Source organism: Panthera leo, chromosome A2 (genome assembly GCF_018350215.1).
Source record: "Panthera leo isolate Ple1 chromosome A2, P.leo_Ple1_pat1.1, whole genome shotgun sequence".
Classification (NCBI taxonomy): Eukaryota; Metazoa; Chordata; class Mammalia; order Carnivora; family Felidae; genus Panthera; species Panthera leo.
Window position 1 is genome coordinate 104,190,406 of NC_056680.1, and position 27,330 is coordinate 104,217,735.

General features: G+C 35.0%; 1 long non-coding RNA gene across 2 annotated transcripts in view; it reads right to left on the minus strand.

The window, feature by feature from the left end:
- Positions 1 to 432: 432 nt before the first annotated feature.
- Positions 433 to 27,330, minus strand: part of LOC122208211 — a 45,125-nt gene continuing 18,227 nt past the window's right edge. The window contains exons 2-4 of one of the 2 annotated variants that reach the window (XR_006197153.1): positions 24,445 to 24,590; positions 1,603 to 1,770; positions 433 to 740 (exon numbers count right to left, since the gene is read on the minus strand). This is a non-coding gene — a long non-coding RNA (uncharacterized LOC122208211). The remainder of the gene's footprint in view (positions 741 to 1,602; positions 1,771 to 24,444; positions 24,591 to 27,330) is intronic. The other variant, XR_006197152.1, reaches the window with a different exon arrangement.

Sequence of the window (27,330 nt, forward strand, 5' to 3'; positions counted from 1 at the left end):
GGAAACAGTTGTTTCAGGCTCAGGATTGAGCATAGAATCAATCTTGGCTGAGGAGCAGGGGGAGGGAAACAGGATTTACCAGGCACTTTCTCGATGGCTGTGACCTCCAGGGCTTACCGTTCTTGTTGATGTTGTTTTTTGACTTGTAGTTTTCTAATGTTTCCCACTAAATCGATTATTGCCTTTAGAAGTAATTTCATGGCTTTTAGAGTACTATAGCTTTATCTTTCTAACCTTCATGGCGCTGTGAAAGATTGGTCTCATTTCTTGTTAATTCTGATTCTTCTTTGAGGTTATTCTTTCCTTCTCCAAGGGAATCATCAGGTATCGTTTTATTAGTCTTACACATCATGCCACCTCTGGGGAATCTGTGCTGGCTAATTCATCTTTCCTGACAATTGCCAAAATAAATGGTAGCCAGAGCACTTGTTTTATTTCTGTGAACTTATTTTATTTATTGCTCGCCACCTATAACAGCAGTGAGCAGTCATAAAGACCAAATAGACAAGGATTTTCTCTTTTCAATATTATACATAATGGTCAGTTTTAAATCATTTTAGTTGCAAAACATTTTAAAGAATAGTTTAACCCTACATTTTTTATACGACATATTCATTTCTTCTTGTATTTGGCAACAAAAGGTAATGGAAGAAACAACTCACAAGTATCAGAGTCTGGTCCCAGCCCTACATATGACCTCACACAATTTACTTAAGCCCTTCAAGCCTTGGTTTTATAATCTGTAAAATATAAGAAACAACGTCTGAAGTTAGCTGAAGTTTTAAGAGATTGTGTTTCCAGTAAGAAAAAATATCACATGGGGCGCCTGGGTAGCTCAGTCGGTTGAGTGTCCGACTTTGGCTCAGGTCATGATCTCACAGCTTGTGAGTTCGAGCCCAGCGTCGGGCTCTGTGCTGACAGCTCAGAGCCCGGAGCCTGCTTCGGATTCTGTGTCTCTCTCTCTCTCTGCCCCTAACCCACTTGCATCCTGTCTCTGTCTCTCAAAAATACATAAACATTAAAAAAAAAATTAAAAAAAAAAGAAACAATATCACAGAATTATCAAATCTTTAAATACCAACAAGTTAACCTAAGAGTATATTTTACCTTCCATTCATTAAAAGATACCAGGAAGATAATATCTAAATGCCTCAGTTTTTTCAAAGATATGCCTTATTACTAAATACTCCTTTAAATATACATAATTAAGAGTAGACTAACAGATACCAGAATGACAATAGGTTATAAAGTTTGGAACATGGTCCTAGAATAAGTTAGTAATTGGATACTTTTTCATTTTTCCTACAAAATCCAGCTTTTAGAGCCTAAAATATCTACTTTCTGGCCCTTATCAGAAAAAGTTTTCTACCTCTACAATTAAATAAACAAATGAGAGAGAAATGGGGGAGAATACATTATCCCAAAAGGTGTGTAGATTGCTTGGAGCCAAAGGTAACTAGCACCCAGTGGACTCAGGAAAGGGTTCTTATGTTTTTTGTTTTGTTTTAAAACCTCTCCCTTAACTACCTAAAAGAATTTACACAGAAGGCCTATGAGAAAGAGGTATTGCCATAGATAACTTTTTGTATCAGAAAGACTTACCTGCAGGACACGTGGGTGGCTCAGTCCATTGAACTTCTGACCTTGGCTCAGAGGTCATGACCTCAGGGTTCGTGACTTCCACCCCCACATAATGCTCACTGCTGTTAGCACAGAGCCTGCTTCAGAGTCTCTGTCCCCCTTTCTCTCTGTCCCTCCCTTGCTTGCGGTCTGCCAAAAATAAATAAATAAATATTAAAAAAAAAAAAGACTTCTTTGCATGACAATCATTTGTTTACCATACATTTGCATTTCTATTTTCCTGTGAATTTTCTTCCTCCCCTTTGAAGCCCCAGATCCCGACCACCCCCTTCTCCTTAGCTAATTGAGGATAATATATAAGCCTCAATTGTCCTGACTATCATCAGGGAGCCTCTCATGTCTTTGACACTTTTATACTACATATACAAAATTAAATTTTTTCTTCTGTTAATTTGTTTTCTGTCAATCTAATTATCAGACTAGCCAAAGAACCTAAAGGGAAGATGATAAAAGTTTTCTATCAGTACAGGATAAATCTTCCTTACAGAAGAATTCCAAAGAATACACATAAAAGTGTGAGAAAGAGAAAATCACCGTTAGAAAACAACAGTAATAATTTCTGCAAACACGATTCTCTATTGAAGGCAAAATTTTAAGATAAAACAGGATGGTTGCATAGTGTCAAAGTACCCCCCCCATGCATATTAATTATTATGGTCTTTTTAACACATACACAAAATTTTTGATACTCCTCCCTCCAGAGAATTGAGTTCAATTCTCCTACTCTTAGTGTGGGCAGGATTTAATGACTCAGTTTAAAGATAGGAAAAGAATATATAAAGGGATAAACAGTGACTTCAGAGTGGAGAAACCTGGTAGATACAATGTCCAACAAGTAATAAGATTAAGTCTACTAGTCATAGTGCATATTGTTATCAGGTGCCTTTGGTAGGATGCATCAATGTCATATTCTCCAAGACCCACAATCTCCAAAATAAATAAATATTTGTGTAATATCAGCTGTGCCCAAACTGAGGAACATTCTACAAAATATCTAACCAGTAATCTTCAAAACTCTCAAGGTCTTAAAAAAAAATAATACTGAGAAAATGCCATAAACTGGTGGAAACTAAGAAATATGCTTCCTTTGAATGATTCTAAGTTATTAGGGCCATTTAAACATGTTTTCTGCAAGGCACCCAGAGTGTATATCAGACATTCGTGGATATCTTAATGCTTATGACCATGGAAGAATTTATTTAATAGCTGACATGAGACTATGTCTTTATAATATTACAGGATTATAAAGGTGTCAGGTTATAATGTGATTCTGAAGAATAGAATGCTGAAGCTAATATATATTAATATATAAGACAATGTAGATATGACCATTCCTTTCTAATGTGACATAAATTATGAGAATTAAGAGAGTGAAAAGAAACACTGAATTGAATTCCACTAAGAAAAAGAGATAGCTATAAAGACTGGAGCATTGTTGTTTTGTTTGTTTTTTATTATTTTCTTTTTTAAGTAATCTCTCCACCCAACATGGGGCTTGTACTTACAACCTCAAGATCAAGAGTCACATGCTCTAACGACTGAGTCAGCCAGGTGCCCCTGGAACTTTGATCCTAATTTTGCTGATTTTTGTTGTTGTTGTTGTTGTTATTAATATCAATTATAGGGGCACCTGGGTGGGTCAGTCAGTTGAGCATCTGACTTGGGCTCAGGGCATGATTTCGCAGTTCATGAGTTTGAGCACCGCATTGAGCTCTGCTATCAGTATAGAGCCCTCTTTGGATCCTCTCACCCTCCCTCTCTCTCTCTGCCCCTCCCCTGTTCTCTCTCAAAAATTAACATTTGAAAAAAATAGGTTTAAAAATATCTATTATAAGGAAATGAAAGACAAAATGTGGATAAAATGTTTTACAATAACCTACTGTTACAGGATAATAATTCTTGATAAAGCGATGACGTGCCTCAATGCTAAAAATCTTGTGAAGTTAAAAAATAAGCCCTTGAAATATACATTTATTTCATTATAATTGCATCTAAGAGTAAAATAATTTTTCCTAACAGCAGAATATGAGGAGCTGCCTCTCTTCTTTCTGTTCCCTCTTAAAGAGAAAGGAGCCCAAACACTACTAAAACATATTCAAATTTTTATTAATCATTTCTTATTGAATTTGAATCATACAAGAACAAAGGATGCCTTATGCTCTGGACAAAGATATTTAAGTATGAATTGTGCACTTACACTTCAACAGAGAAAAGAAGTCTCTGGTTACTAGGGCAAAATATGTTTCTTTTAGGAAATTTACCCCAAAGCCCCCACTCAAAAAGCTATAATGACTATCTGAAGACCACCCCAGAATGCTTGCTTTGTTTACAGAATTTCATGTTCACTAAGAAGTTAACATCGACATTCAACAAGAACTTGGCACCAGGCTAACTTGATCTCCATGAGCACTCCTGACCAGTCAAGCTAATTGCTGCTCCCTCCATACTGTGATCGCCTTAAGAACAGGACACTTGAATACAGGATCCCTCTATTCCAAGAGCCTAGCTCATTTTCTTCCTTTCTTTCTTCCTTCCTTTATTGTTTTGTTTTGTTTTGTTTGTTTGTTTGTTTTGATAAAAATATTTAAGTTCTATTCTCAACGAATTTCAATCATATAATACATTGTTATCAAATACAGTTGCCATGTTTTACATTAGGTCCTCAGACTTTACTCATCTTAAAGTTGAAAGTTTGTACCCTTTTACCAGCTTCTCCGCATTTTCCTCACTCTTCAACCCCTGGCAACCACTTTTCTACAAACAACCTGATGGAAAAAATGGGCAGAGGATCTGATTAGACATTTTTCCAAAGAAGACATACAAATGTCCAACAGGTACATGAGAAGGTGTTCAACATCACTAATAATCAGAGGAATGCAAATTAAACCCCCAATGAGATTTCACCTCACACATGTTAGAAGAGCTATCATCAAAAATACAAGAGATAACAAGTGTTGGCAAAGATAAAGAAAAAAGGGAACCATTGTGCACTGTTGTTGGGAATGTACATTGGTGCAGCCACCATGGAAAACAGTATGGGGGTTCCTCAAAATATTAAAAAATAGAACTACCATATGATCCAGCAATGAAATTGCTGGACATTTGTCCAGACAAAATGGAAGCATTAGCTTTAAAACATACATGCACCTCCATGTTCACTGCAGCATTATTTACACAAGCCAAAATATGGAAACAACCTAAGTATTCACCAATAAATGAATGGATAAAGAAAATGTGATGTATTTATACAATGTAATATTACTCATCCATAAAAAGAATGAAATCTTGCCATGAACAACAACATAAATGGACCTTGAGGGTATTATGCTAAATGAAATAAGTCAGAGAAAGACAAATAACATATATATCATTTATATGTGGAATTAAAAAAGAAAAGGTCACAAAAACAGAAACAGATTGGTGGTTTGGTTGTCAAGGTGGGGCTGAGGGATGGATGAAATAGGTAAAAGGAGTCAAAAGGTACAAACTTCCAGTTATAAAATAAATAAGTCAGGGGATATAAGGTATGGCATGACAACTACAGTTAATAATACTTGTTGCATATTTGAAAGTTGCTAAGCATGAATCTTAAAAGTCATCATCCCAAGAAAAATAAATTCTGTAGCTATGTATGATGACAGACATTAACTAAACTTAATTACGGTTATCGTTTTGCAATATGTGCAAATATTAAATCATTATGTTGTAAACCTAAAACTAACATGATATTGTATGTCAATTATGCCTCAATTTAAAAAAGCTTTAAAAAGAACGAAATATGATAATATTGTATAAATTTGCCATTTTTAAATATTTAAGAAAAGGTTCAGAAACATTTATACTTCAAACATAAAAACCTACTTTGATTGCATCAAAATATAAACTAATATATTTATCATCAAGTATTTTAAAATTCTAGTTCAGAATAAGGAAGCAAATTTTGACGCCAGAGTGACCTCGTGTTTTGGTTTTTTGTTGTTGTTGCCTGTTAAAAATCTTTAATAAAAAAAAAAAATCACAACCCTCCTCAAAAAAGGCTAAAAACAGGACAGAGATTGAATTTCATTGTTGACAAAAAAACTGAACAGATTAAGGGACCGCCCAGGTCAAACAGAATGCAGGAAAATGTGGAGAAAGGATGCCCCCAGCTGTATATCCCTGACACTGCTGACAGAATACACTTCTCCAAATAAAAGGTCTCATTTTGAGATAGAAAACCAAAAGTTATTTCTTTACCCTAAGGGAGAAAGGATAAGTAAGTGGGCAAGCCTTCCTATACTTCACTTGGTAGAAGGCAAGGATAAAGTGGGGGGATGGGGAGGACACTGATAAATTATTTTTGAATATTGCTTCTTTTCCTGAATGTTGGTTACTTAGCTGTTCATTTGTGATAATTCACTGATCTGTATATTTATGTTTGGTGCATTTTTCTAATGGTAAGCCTCCATAAAAAATAATTGAAAAGGAGAATCCAAATTGTATTTACTGATTTCTACAGCCCAAAGAGAGAGAATGCACTTTCTATTCCAATTATTATAGTTATGTAACAAATTATTCAAAACAGCTATTTATTTATTGTCTTCAGAGATTCTGTGGATCAGGAATTCAGGCAGAGCATAGCCGGGATGGCTGTTTTCTGCTCCCCATCAGTGAGAAGGCTCCAAATCTAGGGGTGGGAATAATGTTGACATGTTCACTCACATGTCTGGCAGCTGATGCTGGTTCACAACCAGTTAGAAGATACTATAATGGATGTACGAGCTCCACTTAAACGAGGAACAAAACACAAAAAAATAACAAGGAGCATGAAGATATCCATGAAGAAAAATTTAAAGTCCTACTGTGAACATCAATCAATAGAAAATATTACATTTCTGAGTTTAAAAAAATTTTGAAGAATACAAACGTGTTCATTCTCCTTATGTTAACTTGTAATCTTACTGTGATGTCAACTAAAAACAGGACTTTTGTTTTCTGGCAAAGCAAGCTGATTCTAAGGCAAATTGCCTTAGCTGTTCCACAAGTTTTGACTGGATTCAAATCACATCTGCCACCTCATACAACTGGCCCAAGCCACCACCATGTTTCATTGGGGCTACTGAAATAGCCTACCAGGACTGCCTGCTTTCACCCTTGCCCTCCTCTCCCTCATTCCTCAGCTACACATTAATCAAGTTCTCTAAAACAGTGTTTCTTTGATAGTATCAATCATATCCCAACCTTTTATTTCTTACACACTTAGAATGTAATCCAAAATTCTTAATATGGTCTACAAAGCATCCCAGGACCTGGGTCTTTTTCTGACCACATTTCCTATCAGTGTCCTATTTCTTTATACTTCTATTCTTTCTACTGTTTCACTTTTCTCATGTTTCACAAAGCTTTTCAAGCTCCTGCCTATCAGCCTTTGTACTCTGTTCCATCCGCCAGCCATGATCTACTGAATCGTATTCATTCCACTCTCATCTTGAATGTCACCTCTTGGAGAAACTGTCATTGAAACTCCTATAAAAACATAAGTATTTATACTGCTTTATTTTCTTCATATCACAGATTGATTTGTTTTGAGGTTGTTCGTTTTCTCCACTAGGAGGTGCATTTCCACATAAATAGAAACTCTTTCTTAACTATTTAAAATCTGAAGAGCAAGTGCTTAACAAATATTGAAATGAATCAGCGTCAGAATCATGCTGAAAATTAGGATACCATAAGAACAACAATGTAACCCTAAGCTACCATAACACAGATAAAAAGCTCAATCAATGGAACATACAATAAGGACTAGAAATTGATCAAATGTAATGTAATTCAGTATAAAAGAGGAAAAAATTTCATATTAGGAGAAAGGTCATTACATTAGGAGAAAGTCTTACCTTGCAACCTAAACTCCAGATGAATTACGTATTTAAATATAAAAAAAGGAAACCCAGAAATACTAAAACATCCATGGTAGAGTTACAAAAGTCATCTTAGAAATGGGATGAGTTTTATAACTATGGCTTGAAGCCCAGAAACCATTTTTAAATGTTGAAGACTTTGACTACCAAAAACAAAATTGTAATGTTTTTATTTTAAAAATCACTTTATAAAAAACAAAGGAGGGAAAAACATTTGTAACGGGTATCACATGCAAATTGCACTTTTTCAATGTGTGATCAGCTCCTATAAATAAATAAGAAAACAACAAACAACTCAGTAGAAAAATGAGCAAAATATGTGAATAGATATCATATTGAATTAATTCTTAAATGTATGAAAATATGCTCAACAGCACTCAGAGAATATAATTCAGGCGACAATGACATGTTATTTACCTATTTCATTGGCAAGCATTTAAAAAAAAAAAAAACGATACCACGCCCTGACAGAGAGGATAGGTAAAAGACATCAGGCACTCTCCACCACTGCTATTGGAAGTATAAGTTGGAATACTGTCCATGAAGAATATATTAGTTATCTATTGCCACATAACAAGTGGCTCTAAAACCTAGAGGTTTAAGACATCAATTACCATTTCTTTTCTTTTTTTTTTTTAATTTTTTAATGTTAATTTATTTTTGAGACAGAGAGAGGAAGAGCAGGAGAACATGAGTGGGCAAGGGGAAGAGAGAGACGGAGACACAGAATCTGAAGCAGGCTCCAGGTTTTGAGCTGTCAGTGATGCAGGGCTCGAATCCACAAACTGTGAGATCGTGATCTGAGCCGAAGTCGGATGCTTAACCGACTGAGCCACCCAGGCACCCTGAACATTTATTTTCTTGACAATTTCTCTGGGTCAGAAATTTGAGAGCAGCTCTGGCTGGTTGGGCTAGAGGTTGGGCAGTTCTGGCTCAGAGTCCCTTGTGAGGTTAGTCAGGGCTGCATTATTTTAAGGCTGGATTAGGGCTAGAATGATCCGCTCTTAAAAGTTGTTCACATAGCTACCTAGCAAGTTGGTGCTGGTTGTTAGTGAGAACCCTCAGTTCCTCTATATGTAATACCTGAATGCTCTCATGACATGACAACTGGTTTCTCCTAGAGCCAGAGATCCAAAAAGAAAAAAAAAAAAAAAAAAAAAAAAAAGGCAGGGTGGTAACTGCTATGTCTTTTATGTCCTGGACTCTGTAGTCACATATCCTATTGGTCACATAGGTCAGTATTGTTCAATGTGGGAGGGGGCTACGCAGGAGTATATATTTCAAGAGAAAAAGATAACTGGGGATCATTTTGGAAGCTCGCTACCAAAGGGAACAATTTGAAAAATATTTTTAAAATGAAAATTTCACAAAAATTCTGAAACCGAAGTCCCACGTCTAGTTAACCTTCAGATATGCACTCAGATGCATAAAAGAATATATTCATCTCAGCACTGTTAGAAATCATAGAAAATTGAAATAACTTAAATGCTTATCAATAGGGATCTGATTAAATAAGTTGTAATGCATCCATATGACATGATATACATGTACTTTAAAGGAATGGGATGCCTTGGAAAGGATCCACAAGAAGGAAGAGGAAAAGAGAGTGATGACTAGGGGGACAAGAGAGAGAAATTTATTTTTCAATGAGTACTCTTCTTCACCTTTAATATTTTGTAACCAGGTACAAGAATTATTTACTTTGAGAAAGTGGGAAAAAAACATATAACTGTCACAGTTTTTGTAAAACTACTTATTCCCCAAACAAATGTGAATTGGGCTCCACTGAGCCTTCATGGCTTTTTATTTTGTCTTTGTGTGATATATTAATCAATTTGTTATCACCATCATCTTTATTTGGACTTTCAACTCAATTCTTCCCCGAGATTTCAAGCTTGAGTGTACTGATTACCTGGCTTATTTTTTACTCCCCAGGGTTCTTAAGCACAATATTAAACACAGAGAAAGCACTCAATGCATATTTGTTTAAATCAAAGTTTCTGAAACCTCAGCATTACTAATATTTTAGGCTACATGATTCTTTGCTATAAAGGGCTGTCCTGTACACTGTAGGAAATTTAGCAGCATCCCTGGCCTCTTTTTACTAGGTGCCACTAGCATACTCTAAATCATGACAAACAAAAATGTCTCCAAACATTATGAAATGACCCCTGAAAGGGAAGAATCATTCCTAGTTGAAGACCATTGGTTGCAAGTAATGACGTATTCAACCTTGAAGTATAGCTACAGAATTTTAAAACGGTTTTTCAAGCAAGATTTAGTATATATTTTCTACTACAACATAAAACTTTGGTATACACTATTGGTGTTAAGTGAATGAAGAGAAGGAATATAATACATTATATCCTAGAAACTAAACAAAGACTAATATTTAATACTTTTGTTATTATTCATTTATTATTCTTAATTATTCCTTATTTTATATCCAGAATTGACCTTGCATAGGAAGGTAAGAATTCACAACTCCTCATTTAGTGAGGCAGTATAATTTGCAACATGATAAATGATGGCCTATATGTGAAATATATCATTTTCTTCACCCTTTCTTCTAGATGACCATAATGATAGAAAAAATTGATTATCAGTATACCAAGGGTATGATTTGAAGTAAATACTCCACTCTTTGATGCAGATCACTTCATCAAATAGGGATTAAACTATATAAAGATTAATTATTCTGGCCAAAGACTTAGTTCTGGATGATTTCTTTTCATTGATAACCAATGGTTTACAAACTAGAAATTATCATCTGTGAAATTGGATAAAGAGCCTCACAGTGAGAATGATAGACAGAGTAACACTGAGGATATCTAAGACAGATCACTGTCATCTCACAAACAGCATTATTGGAGATAAAAGACCTCCATAACACATGAGTGAAGAAGTTAACAAATCTTTCCCTATCTTTAAGATTGCCATTTTGTCATTAAAAGTCTTTGTGGCATTTTAGGATATTTCCCATTTTACTACTCAACTCATTTTTTCCCTCTTTTGTGTTAATTCTACCAAAAGTAGAAAAAGAAGAAGAAGAAGAAGAAGAAGAAGAAGAAGAAGAAAAGGAAGAAGGGAAAAGGGAAGAAAGGGGGAGCAAAAGAAGAATGGAAAGAAATTTTTCTGTGATGAAATTGCCCAGATCTCTAGGCCACAAACTAAAAATTAAACTGGGGGCTTAGTTTTGTATGTTCTTTTCCTTTAATTCCACCAAAACACAATTTAGCCAACATTTGTAAAGCCCATTTTTGGAAAATACTTAAGAAATTTAGTTTTCTGATGCTACTATTTCCATATTGTAATTTTTAAAAAATGTGTTTAATAAGATCACTATGGACAGGATCCCTGGTGTTCTTCAGCATCACTTCAAACAGTATTGGCTTCAAAACTAAAACTTCCTGCTACCTTTAATTCTAAAACTTTTGCATTGCTTCGTCTCATCTATCTTGATACCTGAATATCTGCCACCAGATCCCAAATGGTATACCTACCAACAGTTCCAGCATTTAAAAAAAAGAGTTAAAGATATTTCAAACTTTTAAATATTTAAAAAAATATTTCAAACATTAGGTACAGTTTTTAATTTTGACTATATCTTATGTATACCATTATTGAATAATAGTCTAATCTAGTTAAAACAAAACATAAGTAAAGAGCAAGAAATCTGGTTATTTGTTATTTTATATGAACATAGAAATTACAGCATATTATTATATATTATTTATATAAAAGGCTATCAATTTTGCACCTTGATTATTTATAGAGCAAGACAAAGGCATTATAGAACTACCCTATCAATGTAGGCCATTTGTATAATAACTAGAAATTTACACGGAATCCACAGTTCAGTAATATGAATGGTCATTTATCAAGCTTTTAAAGACAAAATAATTAATCAAGAAGGAATATGCTTTGTGTGCTTTCAGGTGGAAATATTACATCTTTTTTGTAAGATAAATGTTATTGCACAGTAAACAATACTGTCTACAATATGATTAACCTCAGATGAATCGATCTTAGAATCTTGATGGACTTAAGTATGTTTACATTGATGAAGCTAAATCTAAGGTTTGTCTAGTAATTTCAATTTATGTTTTTAAGTTTATTTATTCTGAGACAGAGAGAGAGAGAGCACAAGTGGGACAGGGGCAGAAAGACCAGGAGAGAGAAAATCCCAAGCAGCCTCCACACCATCAGTGCAAAGCCCAATACGGGGCCTCAAACCAACAAACCATGATATTATGACCTGAGCCAAAGGCAGATACTAAACCAACCAAACCACCAGGCACCATTCAATTTATTTTTTTAATAAAAAAGTTGACATATAGTATTATTCATTGGATCTTCAAAGACGAATATTCTTGGTATGATAAACATTTATCCGTTTTCCATTATAACTTCTCTTCTATTAATTTGAGCCAAATGAAAGAAATTGCAGAAATTGCAGTTTCATATGGTTCAACTTAATTGTATGAGCAAGAAAACTAAGGATTGAAATAAGAGACAGAAAGAAAGAAAATGTAAAGGAGAAAGCTGGTTTAATAAAGAAAGAATCCTTTTTAATTGTGTCACATTCAAATTATTCTAAAAACAGCTAAGGAAAATCACAAAAAATATTAGCATCCAAATGGTGCTTGCACTTTGAAAAACTTACATAAAACATTATGAGGTTTAAACAACCAATTCACATGTGACATATAAATTTTATATTTTAATGTAGTGTCATATAATGGATGAGAGATTAATAAATTAAAACATGATACTCAACACTGAATAGTTAGGCATAATGAATATATAATTCTGATTACGTTTATAGAAATTAATGCATTTTCAAGAAAATATTTTTCTTTAAAAGTTGACAATGGCAAGACTTTTTCACCTTTTCTTGGCTTAAATTTTAAAATCATATTGTAGCGGGGCGCCTGGGTGGCTCAGTCAGTTAAGCGTCCGACTTCGGCTCAGGTCATGCTTTCACAGTTCGTGAGTTCGAGCCCCGCGTCGGGCTCTAGTGCTGACAGCTCAGAGCCTGGAGCCTGCTTCACATTCTGTGTCTCCCTCTCTCTCTGCCCCTTCCCTGCTCATGCTGTGTCTCTCTCTGTCTCAAAAATAAATAAACATTAAAAAAAAAATCATATTGTAGGGACTAATGGATGGTCTGTGATCCTTCACACCTGAAAATGCTTTAAGTAAAAACCCAAGGAGCAATTCAGCATAAGTTATCAACAATGTGAATATTTATAATGAATTCAAAGTTATGAATCAACCACATAATTGACATAATTTGAGGGTCAACTATTTATAGTAATTTAGGATATTAATACTAATCTGAAAATAAAAATGATGAAAACACTATTGACCTAAGCTTCAGTTTGATAACTTATAAAATTGGCATAATATCCAAACCAAGTGAAATATAATCAGGAATTTGGCAAACACTGTCTAGGTTAAAACACTCAAAATACAAAAGTTTAAAGTATTCAAGGCCCTCGGTGTAGGGTATAAGACGTTATTGCTAGTAAGCCTCACAGTAATCCTCAAAGAGATGGACCTGTGATATCAGCCAGTCCTACTGCTAAATAGATTATCCTTTCTTTGACCCCATAATTGGTTCAGAGTGCTATTGTATTTTATTAATTCTCATCATTTTGGAAGATTAAATGTATTTTATTAAGGGAACCTGATAATTTTCTACAAGTCAAGGAGGAAGAAACATGGACAGCTCCCCTCCTGGTATGTACACTTAAGCAATATAAAAAATACTACATGTCAGAGAACATCAGGTTCTGATACAGATTTTAAGACATGAATGCAAAGCATCTCTAGTATCTGGTATTATGGCAAATATGGTTTGCTCATTTTATGAATCTGAGTTATTAAAAAAATATGTCATGTAGCAGAAAAACTGCTATCTAGTATTCTGGTTGGTGCAGACCCTAAGAAAATTAGCCAAAAAAAAAAAAATTAATCTTAAAAAAAAGAGAGAGAAAAAACACATCTTTCTACATTCTTTCAGGTGGACAGATTCCCCCTGAAAAATGTGAGGGTGTTTGCCAAGCCAATGACTTTCTTCTCTGATCACTACATTCCCCTTCCTCTTGCCCACACAGATGTAGCCCTTGTTAATATGATTCTTCTAGGCATCCTGAATTCTTCCAGGCTACATTTATTTAGTTTAGAGGTAGACATTTCATCTAAGCTTGTCAAACAAGAATTTCTTTCCTGAAAACTTGGATTTAGCCTTAGAGGCTGCAGTTTTAGATATATAATATTTTTTTCACTAAAAAAGTGATCTATAACTAGTGTTGGATTGTTAGTTGTTGGACATTACAGTCTAAGTGATTTCACCCAGTTCCATGTACTAAATACCATCTACAGTTGATGACCACTGTGTTAGTTATCTGTTGATGCCTAACAAATTGCCACAAACTTAGCCTCTTGGCAGTTTCTGTTTCAGCACTTTACCTGTGTCTCACAAGGCTGCAATCAACTTGTCTGCCAGGCTGGCTGTGTTCTCAACTGTGTTCTTGAGCTACAATTCAAATAGGCAAGTGTCTGTTTCTAAAACTTCTCCAGGTTTTTGGTAGAATCTCCATGCAACTGTGTGACTTACGGCCCAGCTTCTTAACTGGCTGTTGGGTCAAGACTGCCCTCAGGTCCTAGAGGCTACCTTCAGTTGCCTATCTTGTGGCTCCTATTTGCAGGCAGTTCACCACATGACTTTGCTTATTCAAGGCCAGCAAGAGAATCCTTTCAGTCTGCTAAGACATTTATATAACATAATCATGGGAGTGACATTCCATCACTCTTGTCATAGTGTTTGTCAGAAGTCATAGGTTGACAGGTTCTGCTTACAGTCCAGAGGAAGGAATTTTACAAGAGCATAACTCATCGGGAGCCTCCCTAGGGTAGGTTTGGCAGAACAACTCAATGAGTATAGCTAGCTTTGATCTCTCCCATGGGCCCTAGACTACCCTACATCTCCACTTGATGTTGAGCAGGTAATGCCAAAAATAAAATGTTAAAAAAAAAAAAAATTGCCTTGTCCCTATACATAACCCCCAGCCAAACTTGCTTCTCCATTTCAGTTGATGATACTACAATTTATACTTTCCTCGGGGCAAAATCATCACAGTCATCTATGATTTACCTTCTCACCCCACCTACCATATTTAATTCATCAGTAAGTGTTGTTCAACCTTCAAGTCCCAAATCTAACCACATATCAAATGGGTTGCTCATCATCCTAATCATGAAAAGTCTTCCTACAGGTCTCCCAACTTTAGCTCCCTACAATGAATTTATGGCACAGAAAACATGATTATATTTAAGGTAAGAATGAGAGAGCACAAAAAGAGGGAAAAAAGGACAGAAAAGGAAAGACAAGGTGGGAGACAGAGAAGAGCAGAAGAGAAGGTAAGTGAAGGAGAGAAGAGAAAGTTAAGGATAATGAGGTGTATATGAGAAAAAGACAAAAGAGGAGAAGAAAGGAGAGATGGGGAGCTGAGAAGAGGATAGACAAGGAAAGGGGAGAGTTGACAGAGAATAAGACAAAGACACAATGGAGTTATCCTCCTTTCTCCCTTTCCTACCATTCATACATGATCTATCACCAAATCCTATGGATTCATCTTCATAATATACCTGAAATCTGTCCATTTATCACTACCTCCACCACCACTACTCTAATACAAGCTATCACCTCTTGCCCAGACTAGTTTCAAAGCCTCTTAACTGGACAACCTACTTCTGTTCTAGCTGCATCTCACAATCTATTTGTCACATAGCCAAAATGATTCTTTTAAAATGTAAATCACATGATATCATTTCCCTACTAATTCCTCCCATGGCTTCCCATCATATGGACCAGTAATAACAATTCTTGATGAGCTGAACCTAGGCTAGATCTCTGACCTTGGCTCTGATTACTATCCTCTTGCTCACTCTTCTCTAGGCACACTGGATAACCTCCAGGCTGAAGTATGCCTCACAGTTTCCTACTTCAGAGTCATTGCTATTCCTCTGTGAGATGTTCTTCCTACAGATAATCACACAGCTGGCTCCCTCCCTTTGATCAGATTCCTGCTGGAACACCAAACTTTCAGAAAGGACTACATTAAACATCAGCCCTTTCATCATTCTTTTATCCTAATTTATATTTCTCCATTGCACTTACCAGTATTTGACATTTTATAATTTTTTTATTTAATGTTTGTTTGTTTGTTTGTTTGAGAAATACAGAGCATGAGCAGGGGAGGGGCAGAGCGAGACAGAGATACAGAATCTGAGGCAGGCTCCAGACTCTGAGCTGTCAGCACAGAGCCCAACATGGGGCTCGAACTCACCAGCCATGAGATCACAACCTGAGCTGAAGTCAGACGCTCAACCAATTGAGCCACCCAGGTGGCCCAAGTATTTGGCAGTTTTGATCCATATTGGGTTTTTTATCAGTGTTCCGCTACTTCCCCACGGGTAAGTTCCCTGAAGACAAACAAGGACTTATTTTGTTTACTTTTGTATGTCTATAATTTAGAACAGTGTCTAGCACACAGAAGGCATTCAGTGACTGTTGAATGAATACAAGGAAACTATAAATCTAGACTTATTCTAAAATCTCCACCTGTTAGCATGAGAAAATATGAGCTAAATGTCCCTACTATGCAATTTAATTTAAATTGAGTCTGATTCAATACTTTTTTTTTTTTTTTTTTAATTTATTTTTGGGACAGAGAGAGACATAGCATGAACGGGGGAGGGGCAGAGAGAGAGACAGACACGGAATTGGAAACAGGCTCCAGGCTCCGAGCCATCAGCCCAGAGCCCGACGCGGGGCTTGAACTCACGGACCGTGAGATCGTGACCTAGCTGAAGTCGGACGCTTAACCGACTGCGCCACCCAGGTGCCCCTGATTCAATGCTTTTGAAAGTCCCTTCAAGTTATAGTTGATCATTTGACAAAACACTAGATCCTTCAAATCCTTCAATGACTGTCCCCATCACCACTTCTCTCCCTAAAATAGTGATTACGGACATGGGTGACTAAGGAATGAGGCTCCTTGCAGCAACAAGAGATAGGTGACCCTTAGCTAATAAATTTATCATGTATTTTGTCTGGGATATTTTCTGCAATTACTACCTCTTGTTTGATGTTTGCTTTTTTATGATACCTGTATTTGGCTTGTTTTCATTACAGAAAATATCAGAATTATAAATGTTTTTATTTGTATAGATAATAAGCAATTTTTAATACTTTTGAATTTCTGCTCAGAGTTGGCTGAGTGTTGTATACCATTTGTTATAAAATATTCAATAGAAATCTGATACTAATTCCTGATCTAAAAAAAAGCATATACTTGAATTGAATATGATCAAAGACACTGATTCCACAGAAACCATTCCTTACACTTTTACTTGTGAATGTCTAAACTTGTTTAAGAAAAAGAACAAGAGTCAGCCTGTATTTTGAAGATTATCAACTGATGAATATTACTGTTTGAATTTTCTTCTCTAAAAATGCATAGAATATGATAGCATTGATATTTAGATCATGAACTTGTTTTATGATCAAAATTATACAGAAAATTTTGTTCTGACCAGTACTGTCTGCCTAAGTAAATGTTTTTATTTTTAATATATGAAATGTTTCCTTCTTGAGAAAAACTAATGTATTCTTTGAAGATGGACTCTCTCCCTTATATATTAAAAAAAATCCAGCTTTGCTTTAATGATTAGAGCTGGGTTATTATGTGTTCTGACTCAGAAACAAGGCATGAGTTTGCTGCAATCCATCCCATATTTGCTTATATGGTGTTTTGAGAACAAACTCAAACAATATCTTTTCCTTCATAACAGCCAGCAAAGCTATAGAAATGGGGGCTCAACACCAACTAAATCTTGATCCAACAAAGGTAATTGATGGCCTTGTCCATCCAAAATTTCAAGATTCTTCTACCCTGCTCCAAAGGTGATAGGTACGATTTCCATTTTTTTTTTTTTTTGGCCTTGTTTCTACTATACCTAATAAATGGATTTTTGTACTTTCCTTCTACATAGTGTTGAGTTCTTAATTCACATGAAAGATGTTGTTGACCTAAGAAGAACTGGAATAGACTTTCTGTAATTAACTGCTACAAGTTTCCCACAACAGATGGATATATAAAATTAATCCAAGAACCATGAGAAGTTTTATAGAGTAGAGGAGAAAAGAAGAGGAGGGAGCAAACTGTGATTAAAGAAATGGAATTCAAGGGGGTATACTTCGGTTTCCAAACCTACAAAAGAAGTTGTAATATCTTTTAGCAAAACAAAAGAACCTAGCAAAATAGCAGAAACTACAAAGATAATTTAAGACAGGTGACACCAAAGAACAGCGGCTACCTAAAAATATTAGGGACACCTGGGTGTCTCAGTCTGTTGAACAACCAACTCTTGATTTCAGCTCAGGTCATGATCCTGCGGTTGTGGGTTCCAGCCCTGCGTTAGGCTCCCGCTGAGCATGGAGACTGCTTGGGATATTCTCTCTCTCCCTCTGCTCCTCCTCCCTGCTTGTTGTCTCTCTCTCTCTCTCAAATTAAAAAAAAAGTAAATTAAAAATATTAATATTTCTATTTTTTTGTCAATGTCTAAGATAACGTATTAAAAGTATGTGAGTTTTTCACCTTTGTTCTCAACACTAATTCCTGAAATTGTTAGCCACAATGTTTCAATAGTTTATGAAATTGTATTTATTACTTGACAGTTATTGAATTCCAGAAAATGTTTCATACATAATTCTGTTGTCTAAGTAAAGCTGAATTTTTTTTTAAGTTAAGGCTGAATTTAAAACAAGTCATATTACATATAGTTTCCCTTTACATGAATGCTCTAAACTTTCTTATGCATATAAAAATTAAAAATAGCCAATAATTCTTAAAATAAACATTTTGATTAATGACCCAAGTATATGATTTTCTACCAAATCTATTCATCATTATCTTATTAGTAAGTCAGTTCTCTAATAATTTGGAATTTAAATTTTTTTTAAATTCTGGTTGTTTAGCAGATTTACAACCTTCAACTATTCAAGTTAGCACAGAATTTATTAGGTCAGTTCCCATAAATACCAGTTCCATGTATGTTTTCACATGTCAGACACAAACATATCTCAGATTCTCAGTTTTACACTAGATGTCTTTTACATATACCACATACACCCAGAATTCAGCTTTTACTTGCAGAGTTTTTCCACATTGACCTGAACAGATAATTCCAGATAAACAAGCACTTTAAAAGCAGAGGAAACACTAAAAAAATATAGGAAAATAAATTTCTTTAACATGTATTTCACTTTAAATACATGAGTTTAAGAACTTCTAGTAGTTCTCCAAATAACAATAATATGCTTCCTAATATCAGAGAAAAAAATTTGTGTAATACATATAAATTCATACACTGCATTTCCAGAAATTTAAAGTAATATTCTTAAATACAATTTTATATATCTTTAGTTTAACAATTTCCTTTTTTCCAATTACAAAGAATTCTTTGAAGTGTACTTTATCTTCAGATAAAAAATTTGGCATATCAGTTGCATATTTAATTATTCTTCAATCTCATCCTTATGTTTTTAATACTGAATGCTAACTACTAATCTTAAGGGAGAATGATTTAACTAAAAGTTTCAATTGATGGGTCTTTACTGTCAAACATAACTAACATTTTTAGGTTGAGAAACCATATTCCATTCCACAGTCAAATAATTATAATGAAAAATGCAAGTTATATAATAATACATGACTAAAAATTATCATGTGAAAACTATCAGTATGCTGACTTGACAAATTTTATGTGGTCTCCTTCAGCTTAAATGTGCATATAAATCATTTAAAAGAATGGGTCAAAATGCACATTCTGACTCTGCAGGTCTAGATGTAGTCTGAGATTCTAACAAGTTCCAGTGTTGCTGACGCTTACAGACCATGAAACATACCGAGTAGCAAGAGAAGATTTTAGAAAATTCCTTACACACTATATTTTAACTATTATGAATATTATCCTGTCACAGATCATGCTAACCTCCTAAATATGAATATAAATTAGTATTTGTGCTGGACACAACTGAAGTGACTATCCAACTCACAGATTCTTGTAGTGGCTTTAGTACTAATACCATTTCCCATCCACCTCCACCCTGATGAAATGATATTGATCCAATTAGAAACATTTGACATGAAGACAATAATATTCTCTCTGGATGATTGTTAAAGCTTACTCACTTTAATGGAAGCCCCTCAAAAAAATCTCAGTTTTCTGATACTGAAGTCCTTGGAGCTGCCTTTCTGAAATTTAGTTGATGAATTCATTTTTAATCTGAGTTAACTTTAATACCTATCCAATAAATCCTCCTCTTAATTTAAGTTAGTTAAAGGCGACAAGTGTCTCTTGCAACCCAATAAACCTCAGTAACACAATTACTTACTTTATCAAAGTAAGAATCAAAATATAATTATTATAAACATCCCCTGTACTGAACGCCATACAAAATAAATGCCGGTGTGCTGTTCTATAGAGGAGCTACCGGCCATATGTGACTATGTAAATCAATTAAAATTTAACAAAAAACCTAAAATTCAATTCCACTGTCATATTAGTCACATTTTAAGTGTTTTATACCAGTATGTGTCTAATGGCTAGCATATTAGTGCAGATAAAGGACCACTTCTCTCATTGCAGAAAGTTTCATAAGAAAGCACTGTCCAGAATAAATTAATTGGGGTTTGTGAGTATAGCTAGGTCTGGAAAAAGATTACTTAAACATGCTAAGAAATTCCTCCACTGGCCATTGTGCTAAGAACAAATTTTTTTTTTTTTTTTTTTTTTTTTATTTTTAACATTTTTTATTTATTTTTGGGACAGAGAGAGACAGAGCATGAACGGGGGAGGGGCAGAGAGAGAGGGAGACACAGAATCGGAAACAGGCTCCAGGCTCCGAGCCATCAGCCCAGAGCCTGACGCGGGGCTCGAACTCACAGACCGCGAGATCGTGACCTGGCTGAAGTCGGACGCTTAACCGACTGCGCCACCCAGGCGCCCCGAAGAACAAATTTTATAAACTATATCTCTAAGTCCTAATTTCTTTTACAGAAGGAAACTTCATAAACTGCCCATTCCTCTAAGAATGCTATGATATTCTTGACCCTATTTCTATGACTCTAGTCAGTATGCTTATAGTCATTAGTACAGTACATAGAGTTATTATTTGATAAAATGAATTTTCATTAACATAATAAAATTAAGTCTAAAATGAGAATTATAAATGTAGAAAAAGGCATTAAAGTATTGGATCACTAATTAAGTCATGATATCTATTATATTAAATAAAATATGCTAAAATATTCATATAAGTTAAATATGCTAAAATGAGGTCATTCTCAAAGAATTTACAATAAATCAGACTCATAGATTCATTGCAGACTGATGAGGAGGGGTTCAAAGGCCATTCACTTTCCATTGGTTGGGCAATGATGCCTTTCCTTGACAGTACAAGATATCACCTTGGTATTTTATTTAATCTAAATCTAAAGTCGTATGTCATACTTTATTTCCACATTACTTACACAGAAAAAGTAAAATATTACTTTTAAGATGTTAATGTCAGGGACTAAATATTTACCATACAGCCCCCCTAATAGGCACATATTCATTAAAGTGTAACATCAATCTTTAAAAAAAAAATCTTAATGCTTATTTATTTTTGAGAGAGACAGAGCTTGAGTCGGGGAGGGGCAGAGAGTGAGACAGAATCAGAAGCAGGCACCTAACGTGGGGCTTGAACTCGTGAACTGCAAGATCATGACATGAGCTAAAGTCAGACGTTTAGCCAATTGAGCCACCCAGGCATTCCAAATCTTTTAAAGGGAAGAGGAGCTATATGCAAACATACATACATATACCCACAAATCTGAATTCAACACTTACTTGTCTGAATTTTGAGCCCTGTGCCTTCCAGTCATTGTTTTCTCCCTGTATGAAAAGATGTAAGCAGGAAAGTAGCCCCCCACCCTTTTTTTTTTGTTTTTTGTTTTCAAACAACACTGAATCTAAGGGGCAATAATCAATTCTAAAAAATCCCCTTATTAATGAAAGTAATAACCAAGGTATAATCTGTATCCATGTATAAAAGTGTCTTTGTAGGAAAACAGCATATTCTGAAGGAAATTTACTTTGAAGCCAACACTTAAAAACTGATGTGTTCTCTAAAGTAACTCTTTTTCTGAATGATGTGGTTTTTTTACATTTATTTATTTTTGAGAGAAAGAGAGTGACAGAGCACAATGGGGGAGGGGCGGGAAGACAGAGAGAGAGGGAGACACAAAATCCAAAGCAGGTTCCAGGCTCTGAGCTGTCAGCACAGAGCCCGACACGGGGCTTGAACTCAGGAGCCATGAGATCATGACCTGAGCCAAAGCCAGATGCTTAACTGACTGAGCCACCCAGGCGCCCCTCCTGCATGACATTTTAAATTCAACATGGTACCTTTAATCTGAGTGTTATGATGAAAATATATTGACCATTTAATAGGTTTTTAAATAGACCATTTAATATCCATACCAAAGTATGGATAATACTTAGAACATAAAAAATTCTGACATTGCAATTTGATTATTTAGGCTTTTGAACAATGCAGAAAGTTTTGAGTATAGATGATGAATTAACTACTTGATAAAAGCAGTATGCTAATAAGACTTTGGTTCTGTATACATCAATTAATTTCAGTCTTTTTCATACCTCTTAAATCTCAAAATGGTGTCTGTGGGTGTAAATAATACATGTGTGTATGTGTGTATAAAAGAGAGAGGAAAAGAGAGACTGAATTAATGCAAGTGATCCTACATCAGGAAGAACTGCTGTGAGTACATGTGCTACTTACATTGGATCAATATTATTATTTGAAAATGACTCTTAATCATATTGCTTGTTAATTAAGTTACAATATCCTCTAAATCTGGAGACTATTATGGTCTCCATTATATCAAAAGCTATTCTATAATTGACAAAATAATTTTGGTGGGGTTTCCCAGCAGATTTACCAGTACTGATTCCAGGAATTAAATCAACCTATTCAATTGAATGAATGTGGTTCAATTCCATATAACTGGCCTGTGCTCTCCTAACTCAAAAAACAACAGTCATTAAATTGTAATACATCTGATTACTCTGTACAAAAGCAACATACATCTAAGTGAGAGCAGCTGTGGTGAAACAAAATACTCTCTTCCCTTTTGGAGACCATTAGAAAACTAAAGCTGATAGATGAATCAAATCCACAGCAAGGGGGGGGGGGGAGGGGGGGGGAAGCTCTAATAGAACAGTAAAACATATGGATAGTGCTCCACTGCAGAATTATGATCCTGTTAAAGGAAATTTCTCTCTAGAAATGTCCTCAATGACTCCTATGCTTGTTCACATTAGAATACCTATATTGTATGACAAATGGAAAATAAATCTGATTCAAGTATGCATTGTCATATTAAAAGACTCTGATGCTTTGCCATTACTCAAGTGTCCCATTTCTCTCTTCAATGTTAAAACAGATGTCATGATGTTACTATTAGCATTTCATGTTTATACTTTTCTGCATTTTCCTAATAAAATTATTTTTCACTGACTCTGTATGCTTTCTACTTACCACTGATACAAATTTTATTTCATATTTACATTAACATGACTAAGGAAATATTATCTTGCTTTACTATCATTACTGCTGATTACAGTGTTTGCAAATATCCAAGGTAAATCAGTGAAAGAAAGACACGTTCAAGGCATTTCTACTGCAACAAAATGTGAGTTTTGTTCATGTAGTTTTTAAATTTTTGATGTACATTAACATGTGAATATAAATGTGAATGATTTACAAGAACATTCCAGTTGATTTAAAGTTGGTGAGCTACATAAGAAGAAGAGGGTTTAGGGGCACCTGGGTGGGTGAGTCGGTTAAGCATCCGACTTCGGCTCAGGTCACGATCTCGCGGTTCGTGAGTTCAAGCCCCGCATCAGGCTCTGTGCTGATGGCTCAGAGCCTGGAGCCTGTTTCAGATTCTGTGTCTCCCTCACTCTCTGACCCTCCCCCATTCATTCTCTGTCTCACTCTGTCTCAAAAATAAATAAACGTTAAAAAAATTAAAAAATAAATTTAAAAAAAGAAGAGGGTTTAGAATGGAGAGGCTTGTAGGATTCAAGTACATGGAGAGAACAGTAGAAAACTAAGAAATTTAAACTACAATGTCATGAATCTTTAATTGTAAGATCAATGTTTTGTAACAAATACTTTTCCACTGGGAGGTGGAGGAAGCAAAGGAGAAAAAATGTTTACCAGATGTTGGGCATTCCAAATAAGAAAAAGAAGACATTACTCCTATCACTGCTTCTGTAGCACAGATGCTATCTATCACTACAGTACTATAGTCAGACCATGTGGTCCACTTTAATGAGTGTCCTCCTAAGTGGCTATTAATTAGCATGTTCTTATATACTAAGTCTCAATATCATTCCAAAGTTTATAGTTGGTTCCTTACTTTCTTCTTTCTTTAGAGTATGCTCTATGAGTTTTATGAAGAAGTTCCAGTGATTACAAGAGCTCAGAGCATTTACATGGTTTTGGAGGCGGGGTGGGGGAACAAAGTATTGACAACTGGCAGAGAGGGAGTAGACAATAAATGAGCCAACCCCAATGAGGATAATAAGTAATAATGAAAGACTAAATAATAATGATGAGTGGAGCCAGTTCATTAGTTTTCCATAGCTCAGGCTTTTGCCTCACTTAACTGAATAAAATATATATGGTTCAAGTTGTAGTGAAAAAATATTCCTCTTTCTGATATGCATTTATTCATACAACAACTATTTATTGTTTACCTACCATATTTCTGGCAATGTGGTCTGGGATAAAATTACTTTTCAAACTTCCTGATAAACATGAATTTAGCGTCCTTGCCTTCTGCACTTATATAAGATAGTACCTTCTGACTTCATCCTGTGAAAAACTCTTAAGAGGTGAATGAAATACTGTAATAAAAGAAAAACATTGACATAACTTAAAAACACATGAATAAATCTTGAATTCAAACACTGTAATTTGAAAAACAGCCTGTATACCTGACAAGGCTTATATTTTCACTTTGAAACAACACATGGTCTACCCATTTGTCACACCTAAGAGATGTCTAGGCTACTTCTATATCTTGTGAACAGTTTCATGGATCTACAACCACCATGGCGATCAAAAATTCTTTCCTGAGGTGTTTTGTCAATGTGAAATTAATTTTTACTATTATGTGAGAAAATATTAATTTGGGGTATACCTGAAAGCATTATTTTTTCACATCTAGGTTGTATGTGAGGTTCCAACATGGAAAACAGGTCAGTGGAACTTTGGAATGATTTGTTCCAAGAAGGGAAAAATATAATCTTATATAATATCAATCATATAATTAAGTATACAGGCAATTATTCTAAGCCATATGATTTATTGGCGCCTGGGTCTTAATATTTAAAAATAAATCCTTCAGTTTCTTAAAAGACTATGTTTAACCCACCCACTTTCAGATAACTGTGAACAAAAATTTTGAGGTTTAATAATCTATATGTTTAGAATTATTTGTAGGTATTCTAACTGATATCAGCATAAAATAGTTAAGATAAATACTTCAGGGGTTATTTTTTATTACACAAAGTTATCATGGTTAACATATTTCTGCAATTTTCAGCTCCATTCTTTCATTCAAAATCAGTAGAATTCTGTACTCCACTTATGAGTAAACCACTTAGGCAGTTACCTGGAGAACACAGAATATCCATAAAAGAAAGAGATAGGTACAGTGAATATTCTCCAAAAAGAAAACTAAGCTATATCTGGAAATATAAAATTGGCACTAAGCATTTTATTTAAAACATATGAAAAATTTCAAACTTCATAAAAATGATAACTAATACACACAACGCTTAAAACAGATTTTGAAGAGTTGGAGTAAGAATTTAAAGAAATATATAAACCAATAGGGACCATAAGCATCAAGGGACACAGCAGAATATCTAACATACTAGGAAATCACACACACACAAAAAATGTATCCAGACTTGATTGAAAAGAAGGCAACATTCTGACAAACACCAGGGTAAATTTTATTGCCATTTCTTAGTGAAAAAGGAATACGGAAATCCACTGCCTGTTGCATATTATTATGTTTCCAGTTGATTGCATACTAAATTTTATATAGTTCTCATTCTATATAGTGAGTTTGGTGATTCTAAATATAAAGTGTTCATAGAGTCCTAATAAAGGAATCCTCCCAGGCATATTTGCAACAATGACCTCTATGTAATTAGCCAAGTTCTGGTGCCAGGAGTACAAAGAAACTAGTAAGAACATTCTCACAGATGATTGTTTTTAACAAGCTTATTTTTGTTTGGGTGTTCTACTTATTACATATGCATGTCTGATCTCTTGCAAAACTAAAGCCATATAAGAATGTCAAGGTTACAAGTGAGGTTCTTTAATTTTCCATTAGTCATCAGGTACTAGATTTAAACAGCAGACTGTTTCAATTGGTTTAGTTGGCTAGTGCCAAAGCCTATTCAAATGTTCTCTGTCTGTTGTTTACTTTTGTATTTGTAACTCAAAGTCTTGCTGCCAAGTATTCTATGAGCTCTCCAAAATATTTTAATGCAAATAGGTTGGAAATGTCATCAGGACAATTACATTAAGGAACAAGCTCAAGTAAATCCACAAGCAAATGGGGTTGGGGGGGGGGGGGCACTTCCACATAGATCATTAATTCCTAATGATGAGGATAATAAAAGTAAGGCACTGATGATATACTATGTATATTAACATTAGCTGGGAAATAATGATTAAGCAGTAAAAACATAAAACTGATTGGAAGGTGATGAGCACATTCCAAGCAGAAAGCAGAAAAGAAACCAGTGGCAGGAAGAATAAGACAGGAAAGGCAAGAGAACAAGGACTGCAGAGTCCTGGCAGTGTTTGTACTTGGATTCTTTTGCGGAAGCCATCAGTATCCTGTTAAATAGCCACCCAGTCAACAGTCAAGCCCATACGCCCAAGGTCAGATACTGAGGGGCTAAATTTTGCAACAAATGTGACCAGACGAAAAAAAAGGGCACAATTGTGTGGAATTAATCAGCCAGCTCAGCAGGACCCAATTCTCATTTCTTTTTCTGGTATCTAACAATATTCTCTAACTCCTTCTCTAGATTAAAGTGCAAATGGCATGTTGCTATTATCATCTGATATTAACTACTTTAAGCCACCATCAACATTGCCTTTTGGTTTACAGGATTCAATCCATATCTACTATCTGTTTCAAAATTCTGAGTATCACATGCCTATTTTATAACTCATCGTAGTCTTTTCATCCAACCAAATCTTTTTTTTTTTTTTGAAGTTTATTTATTCTGAGATAGAGAGGGAGAGAGCACATGCCCAGTGAGCAGGGGAGGGACAGAGAGAGGGAGAAAGAGAATCCTAAGCAGGCTCTGCACTCTCAGTGCGGGGCTCAAATTCACGAACCATGAGACCATGACCTGAGCCGAAATCAAGTCAGATGCTTAACTGGCTGAGCCACCCACGTGCCCCTTTGTCGAACCATACCTTAAAAATAAATCAGAACACAACTAACAGTAAACATGTAAAAGAATTTAAGATGTGTAATATACAATTGTTTTCATGACATTTACTATACATACTGAATTTAAAAGTTTTATCCAAATTATTTATGATCAAATC